Raw genomic sequence first — 18228 nt, 5'->3', positions numbered from 1 at the left:
TTGACATTGTCAGGAAAAGACTGTTTATATTTCACTTGGACTTCATAAGTCAATTTAGGAGGCAAAGGAGGGATAAAAGTGCTAGCAGACACAGCAAGGGAATCAGCAAGCTAATTCTTAGCTCTAGGGATGTACAAAATACTAAAGCTATTAAAAGAATCCTTGAGCTTCCATACCTCATCTCTGTATGCCTTCAGCCTGGGGTGCTTTGCTTGGAATGTCTTGTTCACCTGCTGAATAATAAGGTCTACATCTCCAAACACTTTCAGATATTTGATGCCCATTTCTTTAGTAGCGTTTAAGCCTAACATCAAGGCTTCGTATTCTGCTATGTTATTGGTGACCTGAAAAGTTAGCTTGAAAGATAAATGTATGCATTCTTGTGTGGGAGATACAAGAACTACACTTGCTCCTGTAGCTTCTTTAGAGCAAGCTCCATCAAAGAACATATCCCAGATTTGTGGGCTTCCTTCCTCTGTGATATGGCAAACCAGCTTTCTAAGCTGCATGGAGGCCAATTGGGATTCTTCTACTTGGAGGATACATGCCCCAAAATCAATATCAATAGCATAGATGGGATGATTAGCAGGATTCCTTTCATCGCTGATGATATAAGCTAACTGAGCCTCTCTGTATAATCTCCTGCTTTCACCTCCAAAGACTGGGACAATGGCATAGGATAGGTCATTCTGCAATGTCCCACCTAACCTCTTGATCCATCCTCTGGAAAGTAACATGCCAAACTTGGGGGGGACATCTACTACCACAATATCCATCATCATGCTTTTCATGGGCAGCTGAGACAAGGTGATGGCTATATCTTTGATTAACCCCAAACATTTCACCTTTCTAGAGTCAAAAGAAAACAATTCATGATAGGGCCTAGTGATGTCAAGGCCCAACTCATCCATGACAGCCTTGGGCATTAGATTATGGCTGGCATCTGTGTCCAACAGACAATTGTGAAAGATTTTGTCATGAATGGTCAAGGAAACATAGAACGATGGGGAATTATCATCAGAATGTTCAACTATTGGGTTGAGGACAATGGCTGGCTTATTATCTTGCAAATTCACATAGTCATTGGATGCTTGTGTAGCTTTAAGCTCAAGGGCCTCAAGGATGGGTCTCTTAAAGGATTCATTCTTCACTAGTTCAATTAGAGGTATAGGTATTTTCAGCTTCTAGATTTCTAATTCAAAACTGAAGGGAGAAGGGAACTTGTCAGGGCCTCTTACCTCTTGAGCTGGAGCTTTGAGAATGATGGGATCAGCTACTGGTCATTTTTGCTTGTTAGTTTGCTGCATTGGAGGGATGGTAGCCCTATGAATAGGGGTTTACTGGGTAGTATTCACCTTGGACCTTAGATTGTATCTGTGTTGGTCATCAGTTTGCAGAACAGCCCCACCATCCCACTCTTAGCTATTTTGGTCCTTAGATAGTGACTCTTCATATGCAGCTAGGGTCAAAAAAGAGGCACTGCCCTTGTCCTCGAGACAATGGATCTCATCGTCTTGCTCATACTAATCTTCATCCATGACTACATTCTGCAAGGGGGTCTTCATCCTTTGATCTTCATTTGCATCTTTGTTTCTTTGAGGAACCTGTAACTGCTCATTAGTTCTTCTGTATGGGTTCATATTTCTAAAAGCAAAGGCATTAGGAGCTCTTCCTTTCCCAGAGTGTTGTTCCATCTTTAGCTTAGAGATTTCATAGGCTAATGACTCTATTATCTTAGTCATATTATCTAACTTGGGATCTGAAGATGATGAAGATTCACCCCTCTGTCTCCTTCGATCAACATGTCCCTTGAGTTTCTCTACAGCCATGATGTTGGATTCTACCTCCAAGGCTGCATCCTGCATCTCAGCCAAAGTAGCACATCTTCTCTCTCTCAATAGTAGATAGAAGTCAGAATCAAAAGCATTGGCATAGGTGAGTTTAGCAGAGGTAGGGGTGGGTTTCACTTCAGTTGGTATCTTGTTGTACATGCGGTTAAACCTTTTATTGAAATCAGATAGTGACTCACCGTTTTCCCTTTTTAGGTTCCCAAACTCAGTATGGTAGTAGAGAAGATCTTTCTTATCCCCCCAATGCTTTAAGAATACATCATCTATTGCTTCAATATCTGTTATAGACCTCGGGGTCAATTCTATGAACCATTTCCTAGCCTCCCCATCTAGGCTTTGGACGAATACTCTCATCCATACATCATCTTCATTAATGTCTAGATTATCAGCATAGCTATAGAATGATTCAAGATGTTCTTCAGTTGTAACTCCTTCTGTCCCATTAAACTTAGGCATGTATTTTTGATATTCTCTAGTAGGCATAACATTCAAAGGAATGGGCAGTACTAGAGGTCCATACCTAGTAGCTATAATTCTCTCCATTTTGGTGGGTGCTTGTGGACCTGCCATAGCTGTGGTGGCTAGAAGGGTACTGGAAGTCTGAATGGCAGAGGGTTGAGGAGTGACTGATAAGACTAAAGGGATATGATGGATAGGAGGTGAGGCTTCCTTTTGGCTTACAACAAAAGGAGAACTGAAAGAATCATGAGCTTTATATATCTCTAAGATTTTTTCTTCACTGCTAGTATTAGATGCTATACTCTCAACACGTGTTTGTTCTATTACAGGATTTTCTTGAAGATGTATAGAATATTGTTTAGGTTTACCTGAACCTGATGCTCCCTTCTAGAAAGCCTTTCTTTCTTTGATGATATTTTTAGGGTCAAGTACTGGGCCAGTTTGTGACTTCTGAGGATTTCTCCAAGTATGCCTTCCAAACTGAGCCAGAATTATGGAGTGGAGTCACCAAGAGGTTCATCCTCCAGTAGAGTCACCAGATAGATGATTACAACTAGAATAGTGTCCAGACTTTGTCTATCATCAAAGCTGGATCTGTGTTATCTCCCAGGGAAGCTGAGCTTCAATCTCCTCTCCCCGGCAACGGTGCCAATTATGTTATCACTCCAGGAAACTCTCTCAGGTTACAGCTCGGAGATGCCTGGTAACATATAATCTTCAATATTTTTCTCTGAACTATTGGAATAAATAATGGTATGGATCAAGCCAGATAACCGTTTTGACTCTGTTATTAGTCAAGACATGCATGAACACCCTCAGCCTACAAGGCTTTAGACCACTAATGCTCAATAGTTTGTAGATTAAGTGAGTGAATGGAGAATACTAACCATACCAACAGATACATACATAAACATATGATGGCCAGCTACAAAAAGTAAATGAAACTTGCAAATCTAATACATCAATGCAAAGATAAGATGACAGTTATCTGGCATTTGACACAGAAGAACCATGAACGGCCTGTTCAAGTGTAAGCTTAGAACAGAAAAGACATGGGATATTGAACATATAATAGCAAAAGAATATTGTATTACTAATGAATGAAGATGAGAAGCTTGAGTAGCAGAGTCTCCACAGTCTCTAGAAGTTGAACCCTGATTACATCTTTCTTTCAGCCATTTATAACTCTTTACAATGCTCTCAAGCTTTTTAGGGCTTGAGGTGTCTTAATCTATCCCCACTATCTTTAACTACCTGATTGCATACAAGGACACAATTTTCCTTCCATCACGAAAACGGTAATTAATTCTGGTACAACGCTGCCCTGTTAGGTGGCTAGCTTGATTATGCCAGTGAAGCTCCATGACTGTTTAATTTTGTTTGCTTGTATCGTGCTGTGTCCTTCCTCATTCGGCCATACTTTCTGTTTATTCAGTTTAGTGGCCTAACTATCACAATACTAAAAGAGTCAACCACCTTCCTCCTCGGGTAACTGGTAGGAAGTAGAGTATGAGGTGCATGGGCGGTTGGACATGCTAATTAGGAAGAACAGAGTAATGGAAGGATGGCGAAGGACAAGCAGGTAGCTATTGTATGAATTAAATTGGACGGACAGAGTAATGGCAGGGTGGCGAAGGACAAGCAGGAGCGATCATGAAGGAGGGCCACTGGATCAAAAGAAATGGAAGGAGGGGATCGATTTCATGAGGCTTGCGGTCTTTGTTAGGAGCAAAAAAGTTCGAGCTGTTGGATCTCGGTGGACAAATCGAACGGCTATCAGGTGGAGGAGGTGCTTGGACAATAGCGCCCCGAGGGGGTGGTTTGGTTTGCGTGGTTACGATTTTTATGGGGGGCTTATCAGGCGGTAAGAGGTAAAGGGTGGAGTCCGCCTGATGCCACTCATTGCACACCACGTAGCAGAGGAGGAGAGAGAGAAACCGCCTTTATCGGGCGGGTACTCCTCTTGCTAGTTGCCCCCGCAATAACAGCGACAGCCATTAGATCTAGCGGGAGTGATCTAACGGCGGAGATCGATCAAGCATGTCTCGTCGATCGAGTGAAATGTGGGCCATTAGATCAGCAGGGGAGATCGACAGTGGAGGGACATGGAAGTACGAGATGTCTTGGAGCAATGTGTGGAGGGCGTGTATGACAGAAAGGTAGGGTTTTTTTGGGGTTTTTGGGTTAATTTATTTAAGGCTAAGGCAGAAGAGGGTTTTGTTATAAAGTGAGGGTCGAGTTAAGATATGAGTGAGATAGAATGTAAGTGGAAGAGTGGGGAAAGTGGAGTGATTGCCCATGTGGGGGGCCCTTTCCAGGATAGCAAAGCAGACCATCTTCTTCCTTTAATCTTAAAACTAGCAGCACTGCACCTCAAGGCTAACAGGACTTGTGCATTCCAATGGTTTGTTGAAGCATAGTAACCAACACTTTGTTCACAACCTCGACTTGGCCATTGGCCTGAGAGTAATAAGGCATCAAACTATTGTGACACAAGCCTAACTGGGTTGTCAACTCAGTCATCATATAACCACGGAAATGAGAACCATGATCAGTGACTATAGCCTGAGGGAGTCCGAACCGGGTAATTACATGATTGAATAGGAATGGCACAGCTGTCTTACTATCATTAGACAATGTAGGCATTGCTTCTACCCATTTTGTAAAATAATTGACGGTAACGATGATATACCCATGCCCCCCATCCCAGCGAGGGTTACAGGTCATAAAATCAATGCCCCATTTAGCAAAAGGGCCGATGGTAATGATAGGATGCAAAAGCGAAGGTGGCGCACGCATCTTCCGCTGGTGAATTTGACACGCGTGACAGGAGTGGACAGCTAGAATGTAATCCTTGAAGATGGAGGACCAAAAGTAACCAGCACGAAGAATCTTTTGGGCAGTAGCATAACCATACATATGACCGCCACAGGTGCTAAAGTGGCAGTCATTTAAGACTTTTTCAGCTTCCTCGAAAGTTAGACAGCGATGGAGAACTGAATCAATGCTGAGACGGTATAAAGTGTCTCCAACAATATGATAAGGCTGAGAATGGTGGCGAATGCATCGCCGAGCATCCTTAGACAAATCAAGGTTAAATGAAGACATCTGGAGGTAAACAATAATGTCACTGTACCAGGGATCGATGGTACTGATCAAGAAAATAGTTTCGTCTGGAATGCGGTCCTCTATCCAAGAGGGAGTGGAAGCAAACGGTAATGAGAAAATCAACTCAGCAAAGACCAGTGACTTCTTAGACTTGGTAGTGGTAAACTCCAAATCAAACTCTTGAAGGTTAACAATCCATTTTGAGTATTTTCCCCTCAATAATTGATGCAACAGAATGTACGTCATTGGATTGCAATCTGAAATCATGATCATAGTACGCAACAAAATTTAATGACGAAAGCGTTGGACAGCCTGAACAACTACCAAGGCTAGCTCCTCAACATAAGCATAGTGAGTCTCTGTGTCAAGAAGGTTGCAGCTAAGATAATATATGACGTGCTCAGAACCATCGTCGTCATCTTGAACCAAAACCATACCAATAGTACTATCAACGGCAGCTAGATAAAGTGAATAATCACAATGATAGTTGGGTGGATGTAATAGGGGAGTGGAAACAAGAAGTGTCTTGAGCTGCTTGAATGACCTTCGGGTGATGTCATCCCAAATAAATGGAGTGTCACGCTTAAGGAGACATGTGTAACCTTTAGCAATCTCGGCATAGTTAGGGATAAAATGATGTAGGAAATTAGATTTTGTTATTGGGAAAACTACTGTCTGTTCAGAACTGCTAGTCCCACTAAGATGGGTAGCTATCTTAGAAACAAACTAACTAAAGTCACTTGTGTTTTCCTTTACGAGAGATAGATGAGAAAGAAGCATAGAGTACCAACCTCAGTCTTTCGCTTGGCTCCTTGCTTGTTTCCTTTCCCCTTTGACAGAAGCTCGCCACTCCTTCCTTACTTGTCCCATTTCAAAGAGCACCTATAGAGTCAAAGCAGCATAATACCATCAAATCATAGAGATCTATCACTGTAAACAACATAGGATCAGATATATATTGACCATACAAATGCATATATCAACACAATATTCAGAGATATACAAGAATATGAAGGAAAACTCAAATAGCTTTATTGATAGAAATAGTAGAAGAGAGGATTACAAACACTTGGTTTGACCCAGTGCCATCCTCCCAACATGAAAGCCCTCTTCACCTCATACAAAGCAAGATCACCCAACAATTTCTTCAAAGAGAAACCAATAGCACTGCCTTGCAAATTACAAAATTCTAGCCTCTGGATCTCTTGGATGAGGGATCCATATATAGATGTTTTCAGGACAGTGAGTCAGCTTCTGGGATTTTGATTAGTGTCATTTCACTGATAGTTCTTGGTTCCACATGGAGATTTTAGATCTCTTACTCATCCCTGGGTGAACTCAGAGAGGCAAGTGTCAAATGAGCAGTTTCTAGACGATTCTTAGGGTCTCCACCTAGCAAACTGCTTGTGCCATTCGTTCGCTCTCACTCATCACACCCTACAAAAGGGCTTTCCAAGTATGCATCGCACTTTTTGCATGTGGCAGGTGACATGCATCGCACCCTTAGCACTGGGCAGTCTGTATGGTCCTGCTTTGACCAATTCTGAGTAGTTTTTCATGGAGAACTTCTGGGAGTTGATGTAATCAGCTGACCTTGCTCCTTTAGGTTATGAAACAACACTTTTAGGGACTTAGAAGCCCTTGGTTTATGGACATATGTGATTGGGGTTGCAATGCCCAAATATGTCTATAACATTTGCCCCCTAAAGCATGAGGTCGTAAATCCTTTTGATGTCGAGTGAAATGCTTTATAATGAGGATCCGAGGTTTTTCGATCTGGAAGGTGACCTGTAATAAGATACAATACAATACATTATCTTCATAATATTTTCATGATCTAGCTGAGGCATGGATTCCCATGCTCAGTTTTGATAAATTCATTTTCATGTACATAGGACAGACAACCGTCTGTGTGCAGACTGATGATTCTGGTAGAGCCATCATCCCTTAGTTTGGATGATTATCTGTGCAACAATGATGTACATTTGATGTCTTTATTTTCCCGAATATCGCAGCCGAGATGGATGAAACTAGATCCGGGGTCTTCAAAAATCATTCAATATTCGCCCAAAAGTACAAGTCGGTCCATGTGAAAAGATGTCTTGATGTCGAACATGGAAGGACATCGCCTAATTACCAGCCAATGATATACGCTATTAACAGGCGTGAGAGGAATCACTGATGACCCTCAAGGTACTACAGTACAATTCACGTGGTGTGAATACATGAGTCGATGTCGAACACCACGCAAAATCTTTCGGTCGAAGGCCATTAATGTAAACCTATCATTGGAAGTGAGAAACTTGCCATTGAGGCATGCAATCTTCAAAGTACTAAAACGGTTGTTCCTAGGTTGGCTTCTTGGATAATGAGCTGATGTCGACAAGAAGTGACCCGTCGTAGGAGGGAATTAATGAATCCCACATCTACGACACGAAACGGAGCAAATGATTTTGTAGAGGTGAAAACAATCTGATGATACGAGGTTCAGGGTGGTGGTCATGAAAGAATGAAGTGTGAAGGTATTGCAGTGGATGAGACACAAGCTGGGTAGGTGAATTCTCTGAGCGACTTCTCTTGAACATATCGGCAACACTGAAATGGATTGGTAGCGTTAACCCCAAAAGTGGATGGTACGATGGACCAATGGTGATGTGACTGGTGAACGGAATAACCCAACCCGACTCAATCATGGTGATGGAGTGAAAGTGTCATGTTCAAGAGTGACCTACTACCAATAAAGTTTCTTTAAATTTTCTTCCCAATTTTCCCTAGTCATTTCTGACCAGTACCTCTTTATTTTTGTTAAGCTTCAGGAGGATAATATATGCTTGTTCTATAATTTTCCCTTCAGGCAAACCGGTTGCTATGTTTTAACGAGCCTAGCGATAGTGAAACTCGCTCTTGTCTGAATGGACAAGTTCATCGCTATTGTTTTAACGAGTTTAACGACAAGGATAACTCGGTTCTTTTCAATTTTAGAGAGTCTGAAAAGAGACGGAAAGGAGACTCCAATATTCCTTTTTCGTAATATAATCCCTTAAATCTGAAAAAGTATAAAACATTGCGAAAGGGATGTCTTTTCAATAGTTTTAACGAGCCAAACAAGACAAATGCTCAACCTTTTTGTGTAATAATCCCTCGGGTCCAAAAAGATTAAAATCTAGAGGAGGGATGGCACTTCCAATCATTTTAACGAGATGTAAAGGCCAATTGCTCGGCAATATTTTCATATTTTACGAGTCAGATGAAAACAGCTTAAAGGAGACTCATTTTTTGAGGAACAAGTGATGTTTCGGATAGCAACTAGTTCCAGGTAATGTTTGGAAATTTTCAATCACGGCAGTGTAAAGAAGGTGGCTAATAGGATCATACGTCGCAGTTGTTCCTCAAAAAGGGTAAAAAATCAAATGGAGGCGTATGATCGGCTAAAAAAGAATGGAGGTGATGGTAAGAACACGACCAAGGCTCAAAAGCTGAAAATAATTCGATCTCAATGGTTATTTACCGGAGGTGGGTTCACTTTTTAATGAGCTTAAACTTTGGTGGAACATATGCTCATTGCTAGGTTTATTTTTTAACGAGCTTGAACTTCCCCTAAAACTACTCGTGATAATGGTCATTGATGTTTAATTCACCATTGACATTAGGTTCTTTTGATGGTCGTACTACGACTCGCCCTGTCGGCGTATCCAACAAATTATTCCAATGGGTTTGACATCTGCTCCCAATTTATCAGATTCCTGATCATAAAGCAAGACCAAGTCACCTTCTGAGAAGACACGGGGTTTGACATTCTTGTCAAATTGCGATTTGACTCGTTTCTTATGTGCTTCGTTAGCCAAGGCGGTGTCACGACGAGTTTCATCCAGTTGGATTAATTCTAAGAAACGAGCTTCTTCCTCTGAAGTTCCGGGGAGGAGGTCAACTGCGAGCTTGAGAGATGAAATTTCACACTGAACTGGTAAGATCGCTTCCAAGCCATACACCAGCTGAAAGGGTGTAAACCTGGTCAAATTTCTCACCGATGTCTAGTATGCCCACAAGGCTGAGTACAGGATTAGGTGCCAAATCCATTTATGGACTCCAATCATCCTCTGTAGCATGCGTTTCAGGACTTTGTTGATCGCCTCAACTTGCCCATTAGCTTGCAGATAATACGAAGTAGAGCTATTGTGGGACAGTCCTAATTTGGCAGCCCATTCAACCATCATGTGATTGTGGAAATGCGATCCATGATCTATGACTATATCTTATGGGATGCCGAATCTGGAGACTACATGATTGAAAAAGAAAAGAGCAGCTATTTCGCCACTGTTGTTTAATGTAGGCATCGCCTCGGCCCATTTTGTAAAATAGTCAACTGCGACTATGATATACCCATGCCCCCCGACTGAGGCGGGGCTACATTGCATGAAATCTATGCCCCATTTGGCGAATGGCCCAACAGCAACTACTGGCTGCAGAGGTGCGGGTGGTATTCTAGAATTGCGGTCAAAGATTTGACAAGCATGGCAACTTCTGACTGCAGTTATGCAATCTTTGAACATCGTTGGCCAGAAGTATCCTTCTCGTAAAATCTTTTGTGTTGTAGCATAACCAGATTGATGCCCCCCACATGCGCCTGAATGACAATCATTCAAGACTTTTTTGGCCTCCTCGTGGGTGAGGCACCTTCACAGAACTGTATCGACACCATGACGGTAAAGTGTATCACCGACGATCATGTAGTCTTTTGCTTGGTATCGAGTATGTCGTTGTTCTGAGTGAGAGGTATTAGACCTATATGTTTGGGTTTTGAGATAAATGATTATATCTCCATACCACGGATCGCTTGAAGATATCAGAAACAAAAATTCATCCATGATTGTTGCTTTGGATGTTGTATCGTTGGACAACGATGGGAAATCACATAGTAACTCTGCGAAAACCAGATCTTTCTTTGATTTGGATTTTACGAATTCCAGATGAAACTCTTGAAAAATTTCTATCCATTTTAAATATTTTCCCCCAAGCAACTGTCATGAAAAGATGTAAGTCATGGGGTTGCAATCTGACAAAACGGTAGTTTTTCGAAAGAGAACATAGTGTCGAAATATCTGTATTGCTTGAACTACTGCGAGAGCCAGCTTTTCAACATAGGATTATTTGCTTTCTGTATCATTTAAGTTTCAACTTAAATAACAAATAGGATGTTCGATTCCATTGTCTTCTTGAACTAAAACCATTGCGATGGTCATATCTGCTGCAGCCAGATACAGGTTAAAGTCTTTTTGATAATCAAGAGCGTACTTTAATGATGCTTTTATTAGGGATTCCTTTAGAGCATCAAAGGAAGCCTGCGCAACTTGATCCCAGTTGAAGGGTACTTCCTTTTTCAAGAGACGTGTATAACCATTAGCAAGTTCGGCGTAATTTGGAATGAACCTCCTCAGAAAGTTTGCTTTCCCTTGGAGTTTCTGAATTTGAAGCAAATTTGAAGGTGGAGGAAAATTGATGATTGCCTGAACCTTGCATGGATCGAGACGAATTCCATCCTTTGAAACTACAAAACCAAGTAAACAACCAGAACCGACGCAAAACACACACTTGTCCGGATTGAGTCTTATTTTGTAGTCTCGGCAATGTAGAAAAATTTCTCTCAAATGCTGTGGATGATCAGTCTGCTTTCGTGAGTGAGCCACAAGATCATCGAGGTAAGGTTGAATGATTTTCTTTATGTCATGGAAGGCATAATTCATTGCCCTCTGAAAAGTTTCCCCTGCGTTCTTTAAACCAAAAGGTAGCTTACGGTATGTGAATGTGCCCCACGGACAAATAAATGCAGTCTTTGACTGGTCCTATGGGCGGATATTTATTTGATTATACCCGGAAAATCCATCCATAAACGAAAAGATTTCACATCCGGCGCATTTTTCAATTATCTGGTCAATGAAGGGCATAGGGTATTTGTCCTTTGGACAAGCTTGATTTACATCCCTGTAATCGATGCACACTCTAATTGTTCCTTGCTTTTTCATCACAAGAACAATGTTTGATACCCAATCAGTTAGAGGAACCGGGTAAATAAAACCAGCATGGAGAAGTTTTTCAACTTCTGCCTTGATGGCAACGGCTTTCTTTGGGTGCACTTGCCGAAGTTGTTGTCTTACTGGTTTGACATCCGAATACATCTTAATTTCGCGTTCAACTATGCTCGATTCAATGCCTGGCATTTCTTCATATGACAATGCAAAGACATCTCTGAACTCGCAAAAGAGAGTGTAATATACTACCAGTTCTGAAGAAGAACAAGATTTTTCGACATGAATATTCTCTACAACATCTGGTTTGTTCGAGATATTTATGGCGATAATTTCTTCAATATTGGATAGATTTCACTCAGAATCCACCGTATTTACAGTATTTGATAGAAAATCAAAACTGATGGATGATTAAGGTCGCTGGAGTAATCTTCGTTGTAATCTAGAAGATGGGAACGATGGTGGTAATCTTCCCATGGTGTCCCTTCTATGATCATTGACTGAACAATTCCTTCGTCTGTAGAATGTACATGTGACCAACGATGCGAAGGGGTACCATATTCCTTTGACTTATCTACCCAAATGCTTGATGAGCGTTCATTGGGGTTTGCCTCCCATGCCGAGAACATTGACTGCTACAATATCTCTATTGGGCTTGGAGGCAATACCTGGTGATGATCCATGCTAATATTGTGCTCGGACATCTTCTGTATGGAAGATACCATATTGTAGGTTCCCACTGTGGCCACTTCCGCTAGGTTGTTTGGAGGCGGTAGGGCAAAAGTACCCATCAATGTAGGGTCTTTCAGCAGGCCTACTCTGATATTTTGAAGTAACTGAGAGCTTCCGTGGATCATCGGGATGCTTCCCGTAACTTGTGAACTGTTGGGGAGAAACGTTTGTTGGTCAACGATCATAATCCCTCCTTGAAAAGGGAATGAAATCTTTCTGAAGTAGGTTGACACAACAGCGGCCATCGCATAAATCCTAGGCCTTCTGAGTAGGATGTTATAATCGAGATTTCCATCGATAACCTCAACATAAATTTCTATTGTTTTCCCCCCAGTTCAACTTGTAAGTTACTCAAAATCCCGTATGGAGTGTATGTTCGTCCATTGAATGCTTTTAACGTCGTTGACAATTGCGACAAGGGTGGTGATCCTAAATTTTTCCAGCAACTCATTAACATAATACATGTAGATTCCCCCTCATCAATAATTGTTCGATGAACAGTTTTGTTGAGGGCTTCCACTTGAATGAGGAAAGCGAGTTGAGCTGGTAACTGAGCTTCATATCCTTTATGATATAAGGCCACAAGATTGGAATCCGCTGGGTCAATCCCACCTATTGCTGATAATAGAGCCTGCTTTTGGGAGGGGCAATTTTGTTGTACTTCAAGTGTCGACATAGCAGACGGCAATTGGACCAGGTCCTCTACTATATTATAATTATGTGCCGCTCTGGCATGAGGATTAAATGTCGATTTGTGTACTACTCCCTTTGGTGGTTTTAGCGTAAGCTCAGGAATGATGGCTGGCACAACTTCGGTTGAAATTGTTGTCGAACTACTAGGTTGATCAATAGCCCTGTTGTTCGACAGTTATGGATTCCCGTAATCTTTATTCCTTGTCAATATCAAAGCATCATTTTGTTGTTTCGAGATGGACAACATAAGTACTTGGGATGGGGAAGCATTGTCGCTAGCAACCAGATTAGTTCCTGGGTTTGGAAATGGGTTAGTCAATACTGGTGAAGTTCTTGAAGTCTTAAAGATTTTCTTAACCTCAGCTTTATATGGACAGTCTCTCGTCCAATGATCCTCATCGCATATGAGGCATGGCTGACTGGGTTTCTTCTGCACATAAGGGTTTGCAGAAGATTTTTCAGGAGACGAATCGTCCTGCTTCTTCTTTTTGCTCTTCCCTTTCTTCTTGCCCCCTGGTTGCTTCGATTCTTTGCCTTTGTCGGTCGACACGGCATTAACCTCCTATGCTAGAAGTTCTACATTTGCATTTTGACCAGAAATCTTACGGGCTTTCTTAGATGTAGCCTTTGTTGATTTCGTGCTTGTTGTACCTATCACACCATCACTGGAATGAGAGTCTTTGTTTGATTTAGGAGGAGGAGGAACGGAAAATTCTGGTCTGGGAGCGTCAGGGATTTTGTCATAGAGCATGCCAGACTTAGTATAGATCAAGTCTAGATATTGCACACGAGCAATGACTTGCTCTTCGGTGACAACTCCTCCCTTTGCCACATCTTCTGTAATAGAAGGTAATAATGACTTAATAAACCATTCAGCTAATCGCTGATCAGGAACATATGTTTTTACCATTCTACGATGACGTCACCACTCGTGAATATGATCAGATATGTGAGTGGCCGTCATCTACTTGAAATTGGTAAGAAGCTCTGTTCCTATTTCATACCTTATTGGTAATTGAAAATGGGTTAAAAAGGTGGTGGCAAGGGTGCTGAAGTTATCAAATGAAGCTCTAGGCAATTCGATGTACCATTTTGTTGTCAGACCAGTTAACATTTGCTAAAAAAGGTGAAGCCTAATCGAATCATCATTTAGAGTGTTCGAGGAACACCATAGATGAAAGGTCATCACATGATTCGACTGATCTTCACCCGGATTTCCATTAATTTAGGAATATCTGACGGAATTTTATGAGAAATCGCCGGCCACCAAGGGGCATAAGCAATTGGATCATTTGTTAGCCGATTTAGATCTGGTAACTCTAAAGTCACTACGAAGGGAAACTTTTGATTCAGGCTTGGAGAAGCATACCCAGGATAAGATGGGATTGCCTAAGTAGTGGGTCTTTGCATACCAACATAATGCATTTGATGTTGATAACTTTGATAAGGTTGCTAGGTATAACCAATCTGGGACGATTGATAATAACCATTTTGAATATACGGCTGCCCATTACTTGCAAAGCTTTGTTTCTCAATTCCTTGCTACACTTGTTGGAATTGCGGTTGTTGATGTTGCACCAGCCATGGTTTTGAAACCATTTGTTGTTGCCCAATATTGGATGTTTGACCAAGATGATGGTTAATAGCACCCGTTTGAGCTTGAATCGCTTCAGCTAAAGAGCCACCAACTGGCGATTGTGGTTGCGTCGTGGAGACAAGAGGTTGTTGTAATACGACCTAAGAAACTTGAGGTTGGCATACAACAGGCAATGCTTGTACTTGTGACACCGTCACAATAGCTGGTGTAGTGGCGATATTTGACACAGGTAGACTCGGTTGTATTGAGTATAAAATTCTTGGTTGTTGAGGCAGTATTGGTACCCAACCACTAGATGTAATTCCATTTTGACCCGAATTTGGTTGAGAACTCTCATATGGTTGTCCCCCCGAAGGGAACAATGAAAGGGCATACTACCCTCCATGCGGCAGCAATTCAGTGCTAATAGGAAAGATTGGCCTTTGGAGACCGAACTGCCTAAATTGATACTATTGTGAAGGATCAATTTGTTGAGACTCAACTTAAGAAATTCGAGATATCATTCCAGATGAACAAACAAGAACAGACCATACCATCGAAACAGTCCCTGGGTGGACTCCCTCTAGCGGTTGAGAGCTAGTTGGGACAGACGGTATACCAGCGAACATTATCGGAGTGGTGGCAGAAGGTTCTGCTACCGTTGTATCGGATGACACAGTCCTAGATGTCGATGGTTTTTTAGACATATCAAGTCTATCCAAAAGACTTCCTAGTGATTCTACAGGAACTTGCGATGAAGGGGTTCTAACTTCTAAAGTAGAAGGATATAGGTGGATCCCAGTTCCAAAATGTGATGGAGTACTAGATGGAAGATCCTCCATAATCTCTTCTATAGCAATCAATCCAGGTGAAAGAGGCAGACCGTCAGGTCCATAAAATATTTCTGGTGTCGAAGAAGGTATAGATTTTGCAGTGACAGATGCTAGAGGGGTAACACCTTCCGAACCAACCCTAGATGGTGTTGTTTCAGGAATGGAAGTGTTTACTGTTATGCTAGGATCAGTGCTAATGTCCTCTTGTAACTGCAGAACTTCTTCTGTAGAGGCAGGGGTACGAGAAATTATTGGAGTAACTGGAGTCTCAGAGGATGTTGAAACACAAGTTTCAAACAAACCAGGAGACCTTAACCCAGTTAAACGAGTCTGCTTGGCCCGGAATGGTTTCGTTTCCGGAGTCAGAGATGGCTGAATCGTCAGTCTCCGCGAATGATGGGGTTTTGATTGACTTTCTTCCACGATTGTGGATTATTTGATCAACTCAAAATAATAGGGGACGATGTTGTTCCGTATTAAATGAATTTTAGACGCTTTGACACAACTTGGTTTTTCACTTTTTAAGAGTCGAGAAAAAGCTAAAGATGACTCTAGTCGCCTTCGATTTTTAATGAGCCTGAAGTGACAAGTGCTCAGATGGACCTTTTCCTTTAAGGAGTCTGAAAAGGAACGAAAGAGACTACTCTGGAAATCTAGATAGAGGGATTACCAAACCAATCGCAAAACTACAGAATACTTTTTACGGTATGGCAGTAAATCTTCCCAAATGCTGTGTTCAGTGCATTGCGATCGATAGGGCGGCAAAAACAACTTCCTAAGGATAAAGGATATAGCCTATTGTGGTCTCCCAATACATACTCGACAGTATGTGGGAGCACAAGTCCGTACTGGCACTTTTCGTCTCAAAGAGGAGGAATCACCCAACCTATGATGAAAGTGACAGTTACCAGGCTTTATGATGCCAGAATATGTCTCTAGCCTAGACTTCTAGATGTTGTGCATTCAGTTCCAAAGCATTTTTATGTTCATTGAATTTATTTTACAGTTGATCTTTCTTAAGAAGTTTGCCTTTAAGGTTCACCACGTGATGTAGATATACAACTCCTAAACATGCAATCTAAGATGATAAACAGTCGTTTACTCTTCTTTTTGCAATGAAAATCCTAGCTACTAAGGAAAGGCAGTTGAAATCCTTTCAACATAGAGCAGAGAGCACACACTAGATGCACTGTCCTAAATCAAAATTAACAAGCAGTCTAAATGCAAATGCACGTGCATGTATTTTTTTTCCACTTTCTTAATGTGGGAATGACAACAAGAATGCTAAATACAAATCTGAATTATCTCTTCTTTCAAAGTGACAGTACTAACGATTTTCTTTTCAAAAAATGACAGGAAGGCAAGACGACACTTTACGATTTTGAATTGAAAACTGCTTTCGACACTTGAAATACTATAAATTCAGATCAAATACAAGAGTAACAGTGTAATCGATTATCAAAAAGAGAAGGATTCTTTTCTTTGACTGAAAATGACACATGTGACACTTTCAAATCAAAAGACGACAGTTCGATTAAGCTACTATTTTGTAAATGAGAACTGTGAATGGCAAAAAATACATAAAAACATTCACAAATCTTTGTACAATGGAGGCTGAATGATGCAAAGGAAGGGGGTTTCAACAATGGTCTACTGATCATAGATAGCAAAACTCCTGAATAAAACTGAAGACAGTGAAGAAAAACCAAAATCTGGAGGCAGAAACAGTCTTACCTGATCATCGCACCTGTAACATAGGGAAACAGGGATGCATCTCACCTACTGCACATGGGAGGTGTGATGCATCCAGTCTGCCTAAAGGAGAGGGTGCAATGGACCAGGAATGAGACTTTAACTTGGTTTTTGGTCACAGTTTGTAATTTAGTTCAGGGATTTAGGCCGAGCTAACGATAATCAGTAAATACAAAGTATAGGGATGATCTAATGAGGTTACTTGAGCTACCTCTAGGGCCTTTAGGATGTTTGCAAGTCAGTTGTTCAGTTCATAAACAAACCCAGAGATTGACTGAAGCAGTGTTGATCTACTTTTCACTTGCATAGCAAATGTAGTTCAAAGGCTAGCTAGCTTGACTTCAGGCTCCGTCTGTGGTTTATGAATCAAACAAATAGAGACAAGCAATCAAACTAATCGCTCCCCAGTGGAGTCGCCATTTTTTTATTGGGAAAACTAGTGTCTATTCATAACTGCTAGTCCCACTAAGATGGGTAGCTAACTTAGAAACAAACAAACTAAATTCACTTGTGTTTTCCTTTACGAGAGATAGATGAGAAAGAAGCAGAGAGTACCAACCTCAGTCTTTCACTTCGCTCCTTTCTTGTTTCGTTTCCCCTTTAACAGAATCTCACCACTCCTTCCTTACTTGTCCCATTTCAAAGAGCACCTATAGAGTCAAAGCACCATAATACCATCAAAGCATAGAGATCTATCACTATAAACAACATAGGATTAGATATATATTGACCATACAAATTCATATATCAACACAATATTCAGAGATATACAAGAATATGGAGGAAAACTCAAATAGCTTTATTGATAGAAATAGTAGAAGAGAGGATTACAACCACTTGGTCTGACCCAGCGCCATCCTCCCAGCATGAAAGCCCTCTTCACCTCATACAAAGCAAGATCACCCAACAATGTCTTCAAAGAGAAACCAACAGCACTTCCTTGCAAATTACAAAATTCCAGCCTCTGGATCTCTTGGATGAGGGATCCATATATAGATGTTTTCAGGAGAGTGAATCAGATTCTGGTATTTTGATTAGTGTCATTTCACTGATAGTTCTTGGTTCAACATGGAGATTTTAGATCTCTTACTCATCTCTGGGTGAACTCAGAGAGGCAAGTGTCAAATGAGCAGTTTCTAGAAGATTCTCAGGGTCTCCACCTAGCAAATTGCTTGTGCCATTTATCTGCTCTTGCTCATCGC

This window comes from Pinus tabuliformis, chromosome 3_2 (assembly GCF_031772625.1).
Source record: "Pinus tabuliformis cultivar Carrire ecotype Pingquan chromosome 3_2, CPIR1, whole genome shotgun sequence".
In the NCBI taxonomy this organism is placed as follows: Eukaryota; Viridiplantae; Streptophyta; class Pinopsida; order Pinales; family Pinaceae; genus Pinus; species Pinus tabuliformis.
The sequence above is the reverse complement of the archived record's forward strand: the minus strand, read 5'-3'. Positions refer to the sequence as shown.